The sequence below is a fragment of the Aotus nancymaae genome, unplaced genomic scaffold (assembly GCF_030222135.1).
Source record: "Aotus nancymaae isolate 86718 unplaced genomic scaffold, 86718_ANA_hifiasm-v0.15.2.pri h1tg000053l, whole genome shotgun sequence".
Lineage (NCBI taxonomy): Eukaryota > Metazoa > Chordata > Mammalia > Primates > Aotidae > Aotus > Aotus nancymaae.
This window is the reverse complement of record NW_026988467.1, coordinates 5865552-5885665: the sequence shown is the minus strand read 5'-3', so window position 1 is coordinate 5885665 and position 20114 is coordinate 5865552. Positions and strand designations below refer to the sequence as shown.

Here is a 20114-nt window from a genome sequence, read left to right as displayed (position 1 = left end):
AATCATATTTATGTTGAAAACCTGTGATGTAGAGTTGAAGACATTGTCTATTTTATTCCCAGGTAGGCATTGTCAGGGGGTATGAGTTTTCATTAGAGAATACATTACATGCTAAACAGGACTGTAGTATATTATCTGTGATGTGAGATCTTTATATCATTTTTTAAAGCTTGTTGTAATAAATTAGACTTCTGGCTAGACGTGGTGGCTCACACCTATAATCCCAGCACTTTGGAAGGCCTTGGTGGGCGGATCACCTGAGGGTCAGGAGTTTAAGACCAGCCTGGCCAACATGGTGAAACCCCGTATCTACTAAAAGAAATTATCCAGGTGTGGTGGTGGGCACCTGCAATCCCAGCTACTCGCGAGGCTGAGGCAGGAGAATTGCTTGAACCCAGGAGGCCGAGGTTGCAGTGAGCCAAGATTGCGCCACTGTACTCCAGCCTGGGTGACATGAGTGGAACACTGTTGTTGCAAGAAGGAGACACGGTGAACTGTGAAGTTACAATAGGATTGACATGTTGATTGAGAAGTCAAGTCTGTCTGAAGCCTGAATAACCATAGAGGTTATTGTTGACACCTGCAGTGGTAATTTTAGGTGACATTTTTGAAAGTATGTGCCATTCTATGATCCTAAACTCTGGGGCTCCAGTGGTCTGCCTACCTTGGCTCTCTTTTATAGTTTTCTTTTTTCCACTTGTAGTGAAGAAGTTTGTTTGCACAGAAGTAGATAGAAAGTGATAGAATGATATTGCATTTTCTCTAGTTGCTGGAAACATTTTTCTTGTCATTAGCCAGAATTTGATAATTTGATCTCTTTAAATTAAATTTCCAGGCTGAGCATGGTGGCTCACACCTGTAGCCCCAGGATTTTGGGAGGCCATAGTATAAGGATTGCTTGAGCTCAGGAGTTTGAGACCAGCCTGGGAAACCTAGCAAGATCCCTTCTCTACAAAAATAAGGGAAACTTAGCCAGGTGTGGTGATATGTGCCTATAGTCCCAGCTACTCTGGAGGTGAAGGTAGGTGGATCGCTTGAGCCTAGGAGGTTGAGGCTGCAGTGAGCCATGATTGTGCCTTGGCATTCCAGCCTGGGTGACAGAGGGGGAGACCCTGACTCAAAAAAACAAACAAAAAATTTATTTCCAGAGTGAGATTATTCTCGTTTTTCTTTTTAAAAAGTATTATTGGGCTGGGTGCGGTGGCTCACGCCTGTAATCCCAGCACTTTGGGAGGCCGAGGTGGGTGGATCACAAGGTCAAGAGATCGAGACCATCCTGGTCAACATGGTGAAACCCTGTCTCTACTAAAATACAAAAAATTAGCTGGGCATGGTGGCATGTGCCTGTAATCCCAGCTACTCAGGAGGCTGAGGCAGGAGAATTGCCTGAATCCAGGAGTTGGAGGTTGCGGTGAGCCGAGATCACGCCATTGCACTCCAGCCTGGGTAACAAGAGTGAAACTCTGTTTCAAAAAAAAAAAAAAAGTATTATTGTTTGTTTTTTGTGGAGATGGGAGCTTGCTGTGTTGCCCAGGCTGGTCTCAGACTCCTGGCCTCTAGTGATCCTCCTCCCTCAGCCTCCCAAAGCACTAGAATTTTAGGGATGAGCAACCACGACTGGCTGAGATTTTTTTTTTCTAAATCTAGCAGCTTTCCCCTTTCTTTCTCTTACAAATGTAATCATATATTTCTCATGATAATGCTCACAGATTTTGAATCCAGTTGTATGTTTTCATATCAATTACTTTAAAACAGTGTGCTTTCCTGAGACATATATATGTTGCTCTATTTGAAATATTTTAGATTCAAATTGTGATACCAACGAAACGTTACTAGCAAACCTATTAAATTTCATTTTTTCTGGAGTTGAACTTTTGTTTTAAATTCATATAATTAGCCACTACATGTTTTCTTTTTCTCTTTACACATTGCCATTAAAATTTTTAATTTAGCCCCTCAAAATTGTTAAGAAAGCTAATTTTAAAATCCAAGGCGAGAATCTTTCAAATAGTTTTTCCTTCCTTAATTCATTAGGCCAGAAGGGCCTGGCAAAAGTCATTTGGACAGCTGGTATATTTCCCTGTGAAACAGCAGCGGGAGGTGTTCCGATCCTATGTGTCTTCTAGTGTGGAAACCAGCCAGGAAGGAGGACTACTGCAGCCTGGATTTTATTAAATGCAGCATTTGGTAACATCATTGATACAGAATTTGTCCATAGGCAACTGTTATATATGTAGAGGGCTTTTCTGTGAATAAATAAATGTATTGTTTTCAGCTCAGGGTTTTCAGAGTATGGTCATGTACAGTCTTTCCATCATTCTACCATTGCAACTTCATTGGCAGTTCACAGAATGTTTTTGGCCTGTTCATAATATTCATTTCAAAGCATTCTTTACCATCTTGAATATTTCATCCCTGGTAGTTTGTTTTGATACCATCTGGCCTCATGGTTATTAGTACTTGTACACGGAGGACTCCCAGATTTAGGTCTATCCCAGAGCTTTCTGGCCACTCAACACATACATCTTAATACATTCCAACAGAATTCCCAGTTTTTGTTCTCTTCCCGTGTCAGTAAATGACTTTAGTTGCTTGGATTTAAACCTTATTGTCTGGCCAGGTGCAGTGGCTCAAGCCTGTAATCCCAGCACTCTGGGAGGCTGCGGCGGGTGGATCATGAGGTCAAGAGATCAAGACCATCCTGGCCAACATGGTAAAACCCCGTCTCAAATAAAAATGTAAAAATTAGCTGGGCATGGTGAGGCACGCCGGTAATCCCAGCTACTTGGGAGGCTGAGGCAGGCGAATTGCTTGAACCTGGGAGGCGGAACCCGGCTGTAAGCCAAGATTGTGCCACTGCATTCCAGCCTGGCAACAAAGCGAGACTCTGTCTCAAAAAAACCCCCAAAAAACTCTTATTGTCTTCTTTGACTCCCCTCTTTTCTCACACTGCATGCACTCTGTCATTTGATTCTGAGGGCTAGAATCTGACCACTGCTTAACACCTTAGGGAGTTACTTCTCTATGCAAAACTTCACCGTGGCTTTTCTCTCATTTGAGTAAGTACCGAGCTACCTCTACATCTCCAACTCTTCTTGCCCTCACTGCTTCAGACACCACGTCCCTTTGTTGTTGCTTGGACATGGCAGGCATGCTTCTGCCTGAGTTAGGGCTTTGCACTTGCTTTTCTCTCTGCCCAGAATGCTTTCCCTGCTTTTAACCGTATAACTTGCACCTTGCTTCTTTTAGGTCCGATGATCCCTTGCCAGTGATTACCTTTAATTAATGACCTCTCCATGCCCGTTGCCCAGCTTTGTTTTTTTCTATAGCACATCTTATGGCCAAAACTTACAGACTGTCTGTAGTAATCTACTTCTTTGTTTATTGTCTGCTCTCTCCCAGACTAGACTGTAGTCTCTCCAAGGTTGGAGATTCTGTGTGTTCTGGACATAGCTCCTAGGTCACATACTATGAATGAACTCAGTGACATTTGTTGAAATAATGGAGGAATTGACAGAGAATCTCCTCTGGAAATTGATGTTTATTTGATGATCAGTGTTATAACTACATTTAAGTGTTAGGTCTAGGCCCTGGGACTTCTCCTGCCCTCCCTGGTTATTTACTAGTTGCTGGGATCTTAATTGAATTGTTCCAGTGGCTTTTCTCCTTTTCTCTTTGAATGACATCAGGTTAACAAAGATAGCAGGGTTAATACATTTGGTCAACCTAGAATCACACCTAGTCAGAATGGCGCAGACATAGAAAACAGCAAATTGAATTTTGACTGAGACTTCTGCTTTCAGTCAGAGCTACTTTGCCTTTTATCTTAGAGATTCTAAGTGTTTAAAAGAGCTGCTCCAATGAGTTTTGTGGTTCCATTTTTCCCTTGATACAATTTGTACCCATGGATTAGAAGTGCATTTTGAATGCTTTTGATTTTTCCTGTAGGTGTGAAGTGTAATTGTATTAAGTTAAGTACAAAATTCACCCTGTCATTTCCTTTCATCACATGCTGAGAGCTTATGTGCCACGGTTGCAAATTACTTTGAATCTTAGAGCTCTGCAAACTGAAAGAAGCCCTGTCCAACTTAATCTACTTTTGAACATGCTATACAGAGATAGTAAGCCTGACCAAGAATTCCTGTATATTAAAGATTACTGTGGTCCAAAGAAGGCTCTCTCTTTTTTTTTTTTCTAGAAGGAGTCTCGCACTGTCACCCAGGCTGGAGTGCAGTGGCATATTCCCGGTTCACTGCAACCTCCACCTACTGGGTTCAAGTGATTCTCCTGCCTCAGCCTCCCAAGTAGCTGGGATTACAGGTGCCTGCCATCAACGCCCAGCTAATTTTTTGTATTTTTAGTAGAGACAGGGTTTCACCATATTGGCCAGGCTGATCTCAAACTCCTGACCTTGTGATTTACCCGCCTCAGCCTCCCAAAGTGGTGGGATTACAGGCGTGAGCCACTACACCTGGCCCAGAAGGCTCTCTTTCATTCTCAGCATTACATGAAATAAAACTCTGTCTACTAATTTAATTGACTATGTTTTTTATAGCTTTAAAAGGTGATTTTTCTCAATTGCAGAAGTAAAACTCATCCTTGTGAATTTTATAGCCAGATGCACCTTTGTTTTTGGCTTTAGTGAAGCCTGGGCTTTTTCTTGTTAGTTTGTAATGTTTGTGTGTGTGTGTGTGTGTGTGTGTGTGTGTGTGTGTGTGTGTGTGTTTTTAAAACAGCTTTATATAATTTACCTATTTAAAGTATACAATTGGCGGGGCATGGTGACTTATGCCTGTAATCACAGCATTTTGGAGGCCAAGGTGGGCAGATCGCTGGAGGCCAAGGCATGTGGATTGTTTGAGCCCAGGAGTTTGAAACCAGCCTGGGCAACACAGTGAAATCCCGTCTCCGCAAAATACAAAAAAAATTAGCAGGGTGTGGTGGCATACACCTGTAGTCCCAGCTACTGGAGAGGCTGAGGTGGGGGTATTGCTTGATCCCTATAGGTCAAGGCTATAGTGAGCCATGATCATGTCACTGCACTCCAGCCTGGGCAACAGAGTGAGAACCTGTCTTAAAAACAAAATAAAACACACACACACACACACACATATACACTTTATTGCATTTTAGAATATTCACAGATACTGGCAACTATCACCACAATCAATTTTAGGACATTTTCAACACTCCCAGAAGAAGCTGTAACCATAGCAGTCACTCTGTATTTACCCCTTGCAACCCTAGGCAACAAGTAATCTGTTTTCTGTCTCTCTGATTTGTCTCTTCTGTACATTTATTACAGATGGAATCATATAATATCTAGTGTTTTGTGACTGACTCTTCATTTAACATGATGTTTTCAAGCTTCAAGATGCATTTCAATGAAATGCATCTGTATTTCATTTCTTATTGCTGGATAATATTTAATTGTGTGGCTATTTACCACACTTTATTTACCCATCTGCTTGTTTTTTGTATTTATATTTTCCACTTGGTTTTCTGTTTACAGCCATGCTTTGGGAAAGTGAGTTTAGGAATTCTTTCCCCCTTTCAGATCAAGGATTTGGTTTCATCAGCATTTGGTTTCCCTTGCCCTTGGCATTTGTGGACATTAGGTTTTCTCTTGGTTGTGTGACAGTGGAAGCCTCCACTTGGTCCCATGACCAGAGCAGGTCACTGATGAGTAATATTGTTCCTAAGAAGCTTCAGGACTTGCCAGTAAACAGAATTTTCAAGATATTTCCTTATGTTCTCCTAATTCAGCCTCAAACATCTGTGGAATTACTGTTTCAAGCAATTTGAATTTGTCTAGTTTATTTCAGAGAACAAAGAACATGACACACTATAGTTTTTGTGATGGTGTTTTGTGGATTGCATATTAGTGAAGCATAATTTTGCATGAAGCAACAGAGATGCTTAATCCTTTGAAATCTCTGCAGTAGAGAAATAAATTGTTTAAAGCAGTAGTTCTCAACTGTGGGCAGATTTGCTCCCCAGGGGATATGTGGCAATATCTGGAGATATTTTTGTAGTTCTCATTGGGGCAGGTGTTGCACTGCTAGAATCTATATGGGTGGAGGCCAGGAATGCTGCTAAATATCCTATAATGCACAGGATAGCCTCCCACAACAAAAAGTTATCTCACCCCAAATGTTAATTGTACTGCAGTTGAGAAGCCCTGTTTAGAGTGAGCTGTGAATTTCCCTTAACCTGCTGGTAGAAGAGACACAACTGTTGGCAGTGTACAAGCTAACTGTATATAATTGAAAAAGCTTCACATTTAAAAGTATAGGAAAGCAGTTACTTGTACGAATGAATTTGTGTGGGTTTTCTGTTTTTGAGGCGGAGTCTTGCTCTGTCGTCCAGGCTGGAGGGCAGTGGCCTGATCTTGGCTCACTGCAACCTCCGCCTTCCAGGTTCAAGCGACTCTCTTGCCTCAGCCTCCCAAGTAGCTGGAATTACAGGCATGTGCTCCCATGCCCAGATAATTTCTTGCATTTTTAGTAGAGATGGGGTTTTGCCATGTTGACCAGGCTGGTCTCAAATTCCTGACCTCAGGTGATCCTCCCATCTCGGCCCCGCAACGTGCTGGGATTACAGGTGTGAGCCACCACGCCCAGCTGAGTTTGTGTTTTTTAAAGAAAGACAGGATTTAAAATTTTTACTGGAAACCTCCTGGGACACCTCATCTTTGGGAATTTCTGTTTCAAGTAATACAGATTATATATTGTTTCTTACTTGATTTTAATTGTGTTGTTAATTGTAGCCTCAAGCGTTGCTGTTCTGGGTACTTTTGCACCCTGTCCAGTGTTCTTCTGTTTTGTTATTAGTATGTCTTTTTGCAAGAAATCGAGATGCTTTATTTGTTAGAGTCTTCCAATCTTAGTTCTCTGTGTTTTTTCCCCAAAGCTCCTCAAGGAGATGAGGAAGTGCTCCTCTCAGCATTAAAGCCAATCCTGATTAAAGGGTTTATTCTGTGCTGCCTTCTGCTTTGATACGACAAAGGCTGCTCTTTGAATTTGACCTGGGTATCCCATTGCAGTTATTTAGGTTCCTTAAATAAGCCATATGTTCTGAGAATGAGTATATAAACTCTTAGCAGGATTGATTGAGTTTAAATATTCCCTCAGAGGTAGAGAATTGTGCAGGGGTATATGTAGCCATTTGCTTATGTGGTTGGTTTGGGTCAGGTAGAAGAACTTTACAACATGGAAAAACTCTCAGTACCACATGACTTTCAGATAAAAAGCTGTTTTATTTCTGCCTGGGTTTACAGATCTGCTGACTTCATATTTCAGTGATATCTTGCATCTTCTTCTGCACTTCTGGCATATTTTGAAGTATTATTTGCAGCAGGTTACTGTTTATGAGAATGCCTTACTTCTTATTCGGTGAATACAAGTGTTAGAGTGACATTTCCCTTTCCAGTGCAAAAGTCATTACATTTTCTTTCCCAGGCATGTTGATATGAAAGACAACAGGAAACGAAAATTGATTTCCTTTTGGAAGCAAGTCTGCCCAGCTGTAGGGTGTCTCTTTGGTTTTCCGCTGCCTGCTGGCTGCAGCTGCTTCTCTTGGAGGCAGGGCCAGCAGAGTAAGATGTTCCCATAGGTCTTCCACACGTGGACCGTCTCCTTTGTTCCTAAAGGAGGATGCTGACACATGTTTTGGATACACAATAAATGCAGAAATGACACAGGCAAAAGTACTTGAGGTGCCTCAGTTCCTTACTTAGGCTTTCAGAGAACATGGATTTGAAAGCAAACTTGTTTGGCTGATGCTAACAACTCTTGGTGGAAAACATCTCCTACTGCCAGATAAGATGAATGTTCCCAGAATGCTCTTTTCATCTCAGTAGCGTGCAAGAGCACCTTTTTCGCTTAACCTACTGTATTGGATAACTTGGCTTTTAAGGCCATGTAATTTAAGGCAGGATAGCTTTGTGGTTAAGGATGTGGGTTCTTGAGGCAGCTGCTTGAGTTCATATCCTAGGTCTAACACATAGTTGTATGAGTTTGGTCAACTTGCTCAGCCTCTCAGTGCTTACTTTTGCATCGATAAGATATATATAACAGTAGTACTGACCGAATAAGGTTATAGCTAGGATGATCCTATGACCTGGCTCTCATGTTTTTCCTGCATAGTTATTTGTTGTGTCTTTTTTCACTCTCAGATGTACCCAGTTTGAATCATAAATTATATTGTCACCTTTGTTATACTGAAGATTAAGTAAGTTAGCATGTGTAAAGTGCTTAGTGCATATTAAGTGCCTAGTGAGTGTTAGCTGCTTTATTATTTGGGGGCTTCCATTATCCCTTCCACCTGCTGTACTTGAACTTACTTTGTACTGCTGTTTTCCTCCTGTGGCTGCTATTTAACTGAACACTCTCAAGTTCCTCCCACCTAGAATGTCTTTCTCCTCCTCTTTGCATCTCCTTATTCTACTCATGGTTTATGAACCAAATCAAGTACCTCCTCAGTTATTTATTCATGAAATATTTTCTCTCCAAAGCAAAAGTCTCTTCATAATGCCCTCTTTACTGATCCAGCTTATGTGTGAAAGGGTAGGAAGGAGGAAGAAATAATGTGTTATTTATTATAGGAATATAATTATATATTATTAATACATGTATATATTTATATATAAATTATATATATTTATATATAATATTTATATAATATATATAATATATTATAGGAATATAATAAATTCCTATAATAAAGTGAGTTAGGAATTGGAAATACAGCAGAGGGCAAAAAACAGTCAAGGGTCAGTCCCTCATGGAACTTCTAGCTGGGAGGTGGAGATAGAAGTTAACCAGATCACACAAGTAAACGTAGAACTACAGTTGTGGTAAGTGTCATGAAGGGAATTTAATAACCTGGTTGTTTTGGACAAGAAAGCAGTCCTCTGGACGTTTGCTGTTGATCTATGACTTGAAGGCACCTCGGTGGGAGAAGAGCTTTACAAAGGGTAGGAAGAACATGAGCAAAGGGCTCCTGGTAGGAAGGAGTGTGGTGTGTCCAAGAACTGAGGGAGGGATAGTATCGCTGGGTGAGGACTGCAAGACAGTGCTGTGAGACAAAGCCAAAAAAGGATAAATACCTTGTAGATCATGATAAGGATTTGGGTTTTTAATGTAGAAAGTGAGAAGTCACTAAAGTATTCTAAAGTGTGGATTGACATAATATCATTAGCCCTTTTAAAGGAGCACCCTGCCGGGCACAGTGGCTCACGCCTGTAATCCCAGCACTTTGGGAGGCCGAGGCGGGTGGATCACGAGGTCAAGAGATCGAGATCATCCTGGTCAACATGGTGAAACCCCGTCTCTACTAAAAATACAAAAAAATTAGCTGGGCATGGTGGCGCGTGCCTGTAATCCCTGCTACTCAGGAGGCTGAGGCAGGAGAATTGCCTGAACCCAGGAGGTGGAGGTTGCAGTGAGCCAAGATTGCGCCATTGCACTCCAGCCTGGGTAACAAGAGTGAAACTCCGTCTCAAAAAAAAAAAAAAAATAAAGGAGCACCCTGGCTGCAGTACAGAAAAATAATTGTAGGAGTTCAGCAGAGTGGATTTGAAGAGATTCATCAAGAACCTGATTCAGGTGGTCCAGGAAAGCCATACTAGTAGATTGCACTAAAATTGTGATGTTGGAGATGTTTGGAGGTACAAGTTTGAGAGAAATTCATAAGGTAACAATGAGAGAATTTGTTGATATGGGATATGGGGATTAAAGAGAGGAGACAGGAGGATTGTGTGAGCCCAGGAGTTCAAGACTAGTCTCAGCAACATAGTGAGACCCTGTCTCTACAAAAAATTTAAAAATTAGCAAGGCATGGTGGTGCACGCCTGTAGTCCCAGCTACTCGGAAGGCTGAGGCAGGAGGATAGCTTGAATCCGGGAGGCTAAGGCTGCATTGAGTCATGATCATGCTGCTGCGTTCCAGCCTGAGTGACAGAGTGAGATCTTGTTTCAAAAGGGGGGAAAAAAAAAACTAAAGAGAGGAGGCACTTGTATACTGGCTTGTCTAACATAATGAGCAGGGACCCTAGTATCCGAGAACAGCTAGAAGTGGGGCTGATCTGGGGCCAGAGTATGCCTTTGGTTTGGACATGTTGAGGTACCTTTGAGATACCCGAGAAGAGACCCCAGGTGAACAGTTTTCACATGCTTCTGAAGCTGAAGGAGAAGTCTGGTAGAAGTGTGCATGTGTACATTCATCTGAGAGCTGAAGAATGTATTATTATGTGAGATTGGCCAGGTAGAAAGGAGAGGATGAGAAAAGAGGGAGTGCCCCAACAGAACTCCTTCACTGGTTGGCCTAGTATAAGAAATGGAGGGAGCAGTTAGATAGGCTCTGGAGGCTGGGCGCGGTGGCTTACGCCTATAATCCCAGCACTTTGGGAGGCCGAGATGGGTGGATCATGAGGTCAAGAGATGGAGACCATCCTGGTCAACATGGTGAAACCCCGTCTCTACTAAAAATACAAAAAAAATTAGCTGGGCATGGTGGTGTGCGCCTGTAGTCCCAGCTACTTGGGAGGCTGAGGCAGGAGAATTGCTTGAACCCAGGAGGTGGAGGTTGCAGTGAGCCAAGATTGCGCCATTGCACTCCAGCCTGGGTAACAAGAGTGAAACTCCGTCTCAAAAAAAAAAATAAATAAAGGAGCACCCTGGCTGCAGTACAGAAAAATAATTGTAGGAGTTCAGCAGAGTGGATTTGAAGAGATTCATCAAGAACCTGATTCAGGTGGTCCAGGAAAGCCATACTAGTAGATTGCACTAAAATTGTGATGTTGGAGATGTTTGGAGGTACAAGTTTGAGAGAAATTCATAAGGTAACAATGAGAGAATTTGTTGATATGGGATATGGGGATTAAAGAGAGGAGACAGGAGGATTGTGTGAGCCCAGGAGTTCAAGACTAGTCTCAGCAACATAGTGAGACCCTGTCTCTACAAAAAATTTAAAAATTAGCAAGGCATGGTGGTGCACGCCTGTAGTCCCAGCTACTCGGAAGGCTGAGGCAGGAGGATAGCTTGAATCCGGGAGGCTAAGGCTGCATTGAGTCATGATCATGCTGCTGCGTTCCAGCCTGAGTGACAGAGTGAGATCTTGTTTCAAAAGGGGGGAAAAAAAAAACTAAAGAGAGGAGGCACTTGTATACTGGCTTGTCTAACATAATGAGCAGGGACCCTAGTATCCGAGAACAGCTAGAAGTGGGGCTGATCTGGGGCCAGAGTATGCCTTTGGTTTGGACATGTTGAGGTACCTTTGAGATACCCGAGAAGAGACCCCAGGTGAACAGTTTTCACATGCTTCTGAAGCTGAAGGAGAAGTCTGGTAGAAGTGTGCATGTGTACATTCATCTGAGAGCTGAAGAATGTATTATTATGTGAGATTGGCCAGGTAGAAAGGAGAGGATGAGAAAAGAGGGAGTGCCCCAACAGAACTCCTTCACTGGTTGGCCTAGTATAAGAAATGGAGGGAGCAGTTAGATAGGCTCTGGAGGCTGGGCGCGGTGGCTTACGCCTATAATCCCAGCACTTTGGGAGGCCGAGATGGGTGGATCATGAGGTCAAGAGATGGAGACCATCCTGGTCAACATGGTGAAACCCCGTCTCTACTAAAAATACAAAAAAAATTAGCTGGGCATGGTGGTGTGCGCCTGTAGTCCCAGCTACTTGGGAGGCTGAGGCAGGAGAATTGCTTGAACCCAGGAGGTGGAGGTTGCGATGAGCCGAGATTGCGCCATTGCACTCCAGCCTGGGTAACAAGAACGAAACTCTGTCTCAAAAAAAAAAAAAGATAGGCCCTGAAGAGGATCATGTCTAGAAAGTGAAAGGAAAAGAGACTATCCAGGAGGGTGTGTGACCAGCCCCTGTCAGCTGCTGCTGAATAGTCAAATAATAATGAGGAAAATGTTCTCCTGGATTTGCTGCAGAGAGGCCCTGAAGAGGATCATGTCTAGAAAGTGAAAGGAAAAGAGACTATCCAGGAGGGTGTGTGACCAGCCCCTGTCAGCTGCTGCTGAATAGTCAAATAATAATGAGGAAAATGTTCTCCTGGATTTGCTGCAGAGAGGAAATTGCTTGAGGGGGAGTTGTTTTACGGAATATGACCCAGTAGACATGGTCCTTGCTTTCATAGACTTTGCAGTTGGTGGGGAAGTGATGTAAGTTAACAACTGATAAGAATAGTGGGATTGATGAGGGCCATTTTACAGGCAGGATTATGGGGCAAAGAGAAGGCTGGACTCTAGGTCAGTCTGGAAGGCCTCCTGGAGTTGGAGAGCAGAAATGCTGAAGACTCTGAGGGTCAGTAGAAGGTACACACACAAAGGGCTGGGGAAGAGTATTCCCAGTAGTTGGGTTCTAGGGACTGAAGGAATGTCTTGAGGCAGCAGGAGCACTCAGGAGGGGTGGAGGTGGAAGCAGTAGGGGAGAGATGAGGCTGGAGAGGTGAAGGGGCAGTCCGATAGTCTTTGAAAAGAAATGGCATTGAATTGTATGCTTTAAATGGTGATTCATGTGGCATGTGAATTATATATCAATCGAGCTATTTCTGAAAAAAAGTGGTGGGATGTCAGATGTGCTGGCTGGCTGCACTGGAGGACAGATTGGGAGGGAAGACAAAGGCAAGCAATGTTTTAGTCACAAAGACATGGTAGAAAGCAGTTGTCTTCATCTGTGTGAGGGATGATGATGGCTTGAAGTAGGTAAGCTAAGATTCAGGTGGAGCAGTGGGTCCATTACAGAGGTGTTCAGGATGTGTCTGGTAGACTGAGTGCTAAGCAAAAAGCCTAGAGTGTGGTCGGGCATTTGAAAAATGTAAATATGTCTTACTGTGCTCGAATGAGGAAAAATTAGTTGGAGGACTTCACTCACTGTATTTAGTTGAAAGTCAAGCATCCTAAAAAATAGCCTGGCTTGAGCAATGGAGATAAGTAGAGCTCAAGGATTGGGAACTTAGGAGGGTGGGGCAGATTTCCATGGAGAAGTGAACTTTACATGATCGAAGAGGAGATACTTTATTTTTTCCCTTCATTTGTAGTTAATTCTACATGATTCATTTCTTAATCATGGAACTGGATAGATTTTACCCCTCTGCCCAAATAGATAAGTTTCTTGCGGGTAGGGGTGTTTGGGCTACCTTTATATCTTGCATAACTTATTATCTACCGTAGTAGATAGTAAATCATTACTGAAATATATATTATTGATATTTTACATTTGTAAAGCATTTTGCAATCTATTAAGTACATTTACATATGGTATACTTTCGTAATTCACACCAGCAGCACTGTGGAGTAGGTAGGTATTGCCTCCTTTTGCAGCAATGAAACTGTGACTCAAACAGGTAGAGCGATTGCCCAAGGCAGTACAACAAGTAGCAGTGCTAAGAACTCGGCTCTTGGCTTCTCAGTCCACTGTTCCCAGTTCTGTCCTGGGCCTCTTCTTTAAACTGAAGTACTGACAGTTTTCTTTTTTTTTGTTTTCTTTCAGATACAGGATTTCTGTCCCCTAGGCTGGAGTGCAGTGGTGGTGATCACAGCTCATTGTAGCCTTGAACCCCTGGCCTCAAACAGTCCTCCCACTTCAGCCTCCCAAGTAGCTAGGACTACAGGTGTGCACCACCATGCGTAGCTAATGTTTAAATTTATTTTTCTTTTGTAAAAATGGGGTCTTGCTGTGTTTCCCAGGCTGGTCTCAAACTCTCTGCCTCAAGTGATTTCCCCACTTTGTCATCCCCACAGTGCTGGGATTATAGGCATGAGCCACCGTGCCCAGCCACAAAGTGTTTTTCTTTTTCTTTTTTTTTTTTGATGGAGTCTTGAACTGTCGCCCAGGCTGTAGTGCAGTGGTGCGATCTTGGCTCACTGCAGTCTTCGCCTCCTGGATTCAAGCAGTTCTCCAGCTTCAGCCTCCTGAGTAGCTGGGACTACAGGCGGACACCACCACACCCAGCTAATTTTTTTGTATTTTTGGTAGAGACAGGGTTTCACCATGTTGGCCAGGATGGTCTTGATCTCCTGACCTCATGATCCACCCGCCTTGGCCTCCCAAAGTGCTGGGATTATAGGCATGAGCCGCTGGTCCCCGGCTGGAAGTGGTTTTCTTAAATGAGATTTGGACCATGAGCAGGACTGAAAGGTTCGTGCTTTATCTGAATTGCTTTTGAGAAGTAGTCTGAGGTGTTTGTGGGTGGTGGCGGCTTCATTTTGAAGAGATAAGATGGTGTTTGTAGAGACTGAAGTGATCTAAAATGAAGAGTAGTTCTGTATATTGACTCTTGAAAACTTTGACCCTTTTCCCTAGATTAAGAATCTAATGGGTCAAAAAACTGTGAGGAATCGCCTTCAGCTAAATGGGTGAAGCTGCTCTTATCTGAGCTTTGATTAGATCCAGACAATTAAGACAACTGACCACATTTTCTTACTTAAGATGAAATGATGATGTATAATCTAATCAGGAAATGAGTGAGAAGAATATACTTAAAAACAGTCATATGGGTACTGCTTTTGGAAATATTTAACTCGTAAGTCTGTTTTGAATATACTTTCTACTCAAGCGTGAGCAATAAATGTTTTTATGAGTTTTAAAATTTTTGTCAAAAAATTGTTTGCACTTCCTGGGTGATCTCACTCAGTCTCATGGCTTTAAAAATTAAATTATTATCTCCAGCCTGGACCTCTGCCAACTTAGACTATGTGATTTTCTAGGCTTCTCAAGCTTAACACATTAAAACCCAGCTTCTGGTCTCCCCATGAAACTCAAATAGCAGCTTCATCATCCAGGCCAGCTTCCTTTTTTCTTTTGTCCCCTTTCACTCCCACACCTCACCTCACAAGTTTATCAGTACATCTTATTTGACTCTTATCTTTAAAACATACAAAACATGAGACTTTTCCCCTTTTCTGCTGCTACTACCCTATCGCTTCCCAGCTGCCGCTCATCTTCCCTGGGTGATCGAGCCTTGTGCGTCCCTTGAGTTTTTTCTCAGTGGCCAGAGTGATCTCCTGTAAGCAGAAGTCAGATCATGCTTTTCTTTGCTACTCACATCCCTGCTGAAGTGTCATTCGAGTAACTTCATTTCACTTGAGTAAAAGCCAGAGTCCTTTCCCTGGCCCACAAGGCCTGCAAGAATCCAGGTCTTCCTCCCTCTGCCCCTTCACCTCTGAACTTAACTCTGACCTTTCTTCCCCTTCTTGTGCTACTCGTTGAGTACGTCTTGAGTGTGACTGGCTCGTTCCTGCTTCTGGACCTTGGCACTTCTTTCCCCTCTCAAGGAATCACCTCCCTTCATGTGTCCTTGGCTTCCTTTCTGATGCTCCTACTCAGGGTCAAAGCCCCCTCAGAGGGGCCTTCCCTGACCATCTTGTTTAAAATTGCAGTCCTGCCACACTGTCTGTCCCCTTTAGATTTCCTACGGAAGGTCTTTTCTTATTAGGTATGGTGCCTTTTGTTGATGATCTGTCTCCACTGCTGAGCACATAAGCTCAGGATCAGGGCAGGAGCTTTTGTATTGGGTTTTCTGCTGTTTACCAACACCCAGAGCAGTAAGTAGCACATAGTAGGCATTCAGTTGACATTTGTTCACTGAGTAGATGAAGCTTGTTGTAAATCTGAAATGTAGTCTAGATTAGATTTTCTTCCTTTTATTTTTTAAAGTATGTTATAATATGTTTCCTGTTTCACTGAGTTGGGCAGTGATTGACACAGACATTTTCAATGTTTTTGGCATTCTTACTGTAGAAAAATAGCTTTGGGGGCAGAGTGAGTGTGTTTCTTAAATCTGTCTGTGTGCATCATCAGCATGGATGAGTGGAGGAGAAGTTGGTGCCTGTGAAAAAGAGCTGGAGACCCTGGCAGCACAGGCAGCAGGAGTTCCTGTGCAGGTCAGATAGGGTTGAGCTTTGTGAGAGCTGTGCCGGAATCCTGCTTTGTGCTCAGTGGCTGCGTGGCCTTGTGCAGATGATCTCTTCAGAGTTTTGTAGACTGTAAAGCGAGGATGACAACTTCTGTCCAGTTCACTTCATGAGTTGAAAGAATCAAATGAGAGACCTGCTCTGTAAACCTCATGTTGCTGTAATAAAGACGCTGTTGTTGTATCATCTACTTTGTAGATCATTTCTAGCAAATTGAAGTGACAACTCTCCTTCTCAGTGCCATCTGGTTCCTCTCTGGGTCCCTTTCTTCAGCTGTCACATCATGGTATGTGTTGATTACTGTACATTAAGGCTCAGGAAAATTATGATTTGTATGTTAAACATAGAGAAAAAATATATTCCCATTGAGCTGTATTTTAGAGCCAAACGTAAATGGTAATTGTATTGACTTTTGCTTGGATTATTAATGTTCATACTTATCTGAAAGTTGGACATATAAATATATGTCATTAATATATAAATGATATAGTATTAATTCTGGTAATTTAATAGTAATATAACATGCAGATAATGCAATATATAAATAGAGCCAACTTTCAGATAACTCAAAACATTGATTTTATAAATATACACATACACATATATACTGGATTTTATTTTATAGACATCTTTATTGTTTCTTGATTTTTTAACTTCCTTGCTCACTTCGGCAGAAACAACTCTATTTTCTTTGTAAAGAGAAACAGTATATGATTTTGTAGTGAGTAGTGTTGAATGTACAATTTGGACTTAGTGGTTTTTTTTCTTTGAGTACTGAAAAAATGTTTTCTACACAATTTTCTGGAGCAGTTATCTTGTTAACCCCAGGGAGAATGATTTTTTTTTCTTGAACTGAGAAGTGTTTCTGTCTGAAACTGCAATTGTAGTGGGGAGGTTTTCAGCCCAAGCTTCATTCTTTTTGGATTCCCAGGAGACCTTGATAGGTTTTCAGGGTCAAAGAGGAACGTTTTAACAACCGTGTTAGCTGATAGTTTTCTCTCTTGCCTGATTGGTTCATTCATGCTGTAAACTTAAGACTCATAGAGAAAGTAGTACATCTCTGTATTTTCAGTTGCTAGCACTAGTAGCCTGCTGGGACTTGGGAGTTTATGAATATCCATTTAGCAGATGATTCATCTGGGCAAAACTTTCGTAGGCATAGAAGAATTTTTCCTTTTCTTGAAATATGTTTAGAAAATGGAAATCCTATTTGAAAGCATGTGTCTTACATAGAAGGAAGTAATCTAGTTTTATGCTACCTGCTTTCCTTCTAATTTAGCTTATAGACACATGATTGCTCCTTCATCACCTGTCTCCCAAAGGCTGTTAATACTTCCTATTTTGCTGAATGTCTAAGGATATTTGAGATGATTGTGAGGAGGTCTTTTCTGGTATTAGGTTTGACCTAAGAACTCTGCAGAGAATATACCATAATTGTTATGGTTTTAGCATAACCAAAGAGAATTTTTTCTGCATCTGAAGCATATAACTGCAGACTGATTTGTTTGTGGTTGTTGTTAAGAGGACCAATCTTTTGTTTGTTTACATGCACTGTTTCCTTTCTTGCCCTAGTTTCATGAGAAACAGAAGCTTCTTAGATTGACCAGTTGCCTTCTTTTGTTTCATTTGAGCATTGAGAACAAGGACCATGAGTTTTCTCCCCCATTGTGGTTTTAGTTCTGAACACCTGGCACATAGTATTTAGTAAAGATTCGTTGAATAAGTGAGATAGGATATTAGGGAAGATCACAAAAAAACACAAAAGATAAATTATTTATTTATAAATTTATTATTACGTCTATTCCAAAACTGACTTATAAAGAAAAACTTTTTTTCTGCTATAAAATTTCTATAAGAACTGTGTTGGGTTGGAGTTTGGGATTCACTTTTCCCATTGCAAACTCTTTTTTTTTTAATTATTTATTTATTTTTTAAATAAAGACGGGATTTCACCATGATGGCCAGGCTGATCTTGAGCTCCTGACCACAGGTGATGCACCCACCTCGGCCTCCCAAAGTGCTGGGATTACAGGCGTGAGTCATGGCGCCCGGTCTCCCATTGTAAACTCTTAAAAACCTCAGACTTTTCTTTTCTTTTTCTTTTTTTTTTTTGCAAGCTTATAGACAATCTATCGTGGGAAAAAACCTCAGATTTTTCTTGTTGGGTTTAGTTTGAGAGCACTTTATTAGGGATGACACTTACAGTAGAAATTTGGAAGACTGTAAAAACCACCTAATAGTCCCTAAAGATGGAAGGTTATTTCTGGAAGCTGTTATGGTTTGTTAAGGCAGAGATAATACATTTTCTTTCTTTTCTTTTTTTGAGACGGAGTCTTTCTCTGTTGCTCAGGCTGGAGTGCAGTGGCATGATCTCGACTCACTGCAACCTCCGTCTCCTAGGTTCAAGCGATTCTCCTGCCTCAGCCTCCCAAGTAGTTGGGACTATAGGTGTGCACCACCATGCCCAGCTACTTTTTGTATGTTTAGTGGAGATGGGGTTTCATCATGTTGGCTAGGCTGGTCTCGAACATCTGACCTTATGTGATCCACCTGTAAGGCCGTTGCCTCCTTGGGAGCCGAATGGACATGCCCTTCTCTCTCCGTGCCTAAAAACTACATCATCATACTGAGCACATTGCTCAGCATTTGCCCTCTCCACGCAGGCTCCCCTTTCCCATTTCCGCATTCCAATCTCAGCCTGCACCTGCCATAAATTTTGAAAAGGCCTGCCAAGAGCCTGCCCTATGGTAGCTCCCGCGTACATCCTCGGCCAGCCCCTCGTCCGTGCTCACTCCCTTCATACCCAATGGAAATGCCCCCGCTTTGTTCACCTCGCCCGTCCCCAGTCTTTTAACACCCAATAGAACTACCTTGTCTTTGTTTCCCCCGCAGTCAATCAGCCACTTCTACTCCCTATAAAACCCCACGCCCCAAGAAGAGAAGCGCGACTTCTCTGGCCCCTTCCTGGACCATAGAACCTCGCCCGGGAGCCGAATAAATTGGCTTTTAATTTCCTCACTCCGGTCTCTGTTTCCTCATTGAACTCGGCGGAAAGTCTAACACCACCCATTTTGGACTCCCATAGTGCTGGGACTACTGGTGTGAGCCACCACGCCCGGCCAATAATACATCTTTAGAGAAATCATTTTCCTTGGAACATAATTGAAATGATAGGATGAAAAGATGTATAAAATGTAACTGAAGGTGGAAAAACCTTGCTTTGAAGCACTCATTTTCATTTGAGTTAAATATTTTTTATTCTTGAAGGGAGTCTGGGAGTTTGTAGAAGTAGCCAGAAAATGTCTTTAGAATATAGTGCTCTATGTGATATTCTGAGACATTTTTGACAGCTCTGCAAACGATTACTGTTTTTTCAAGTAGAAATATTTTATTTTGGGGGCCGGGCGCAGTGGCTCACGCCTGTAATCCCAGCACTTTGGGAGGCCGAGGCGGGTGGATCACGAGGTCAAGAGATCGAGACCATCCTGGTCAACATGGTGAAACCCCATCTCTACTAAAAGTACAAAGAATTAGCCAGGCATGGTGGTGCGTACCTGTAATCCCAGCTACTCAGGAGGCTGAGGCAGGAGAATTGCCTGAACCCAGGAGGCGGAGGTTGCCGTGAGCCGAGATCGCGCCATTGCACTCCAGCCTGGGTAACAAGAGCGAAACTCCGTCTCAAAAAAAAAAAAAAAAAAAGAAATATTTTATTTTATGGTGGAGATGGGATCTTGCTTTGTTGTCAAGGCTGGTCTTGAACTCCTGGCTTTAAGCATTCCTTCCTGGCTTTAAGCAATCCTCCCAAAGTGCTGGGATTATAGGCATGAGCCACAGTGCCTGGCCTGGAAATAATTTTTACTACGGATTTGTTCCTCTTTAAATTAATATTATGAATTATGAAGCTCCTTTTGTATAATAATACTCATTGTATGTTGTCCACCAGGGTATATTGCTTTGGTTTTTCTTTAAAAAGGTGAAAACATGTAGGGTAGAGGCAGTATAGTTTACTCTTATGCATTCAGACAGTTTTTATTATTGGTATGGTAGAAAACCCCAAACCATTTGCTAGCTGAGACCAAAAACTGTATTTTTAAAATTTTAACACTTATCTTAATTTTTCTTCTGTGGCTTGTTTGAAGTTTTTAGGTGTAAAGCATGAATAAGTAAGAGATTCATTTAACAAA

The 20114-nt window shown here is 42.2% G+C and overlaps 1 protein-coding gene across 10 annotated transcripts in view; it reads left to right on the top strand.

The window, feature by feature from the left end:
* RERE (arginine-glutamic acid dipeptide repeats) overlaps window positions 1-20114 on the top strand; it is a 469898-nt gene that overhangs the window by 151795 nt on the left and 297989 nt on the right. Inside the window, exon 1 of one of the 10 annotated variants that reach the window (XM_012473623.3) lies at window positions 13508-13628. The exons of 6 other annotated variants lie outside the window; for them this stretch is intronic. The gene's annotated coding sequence lies outside the window, so the exon portion shown is untranslated. Of the gene's footprint in view, window positions 1-13507; window positions 13629-14136; window positions 14156-14521; window positions 14541-16148; window positions 16217-20114 lie in introns of those variants that run through there. 3 more of the 10 variants (XM_064363208.1, XM_064363207.1, XM_012473622.3) reach the window with 3 other exon arrangements.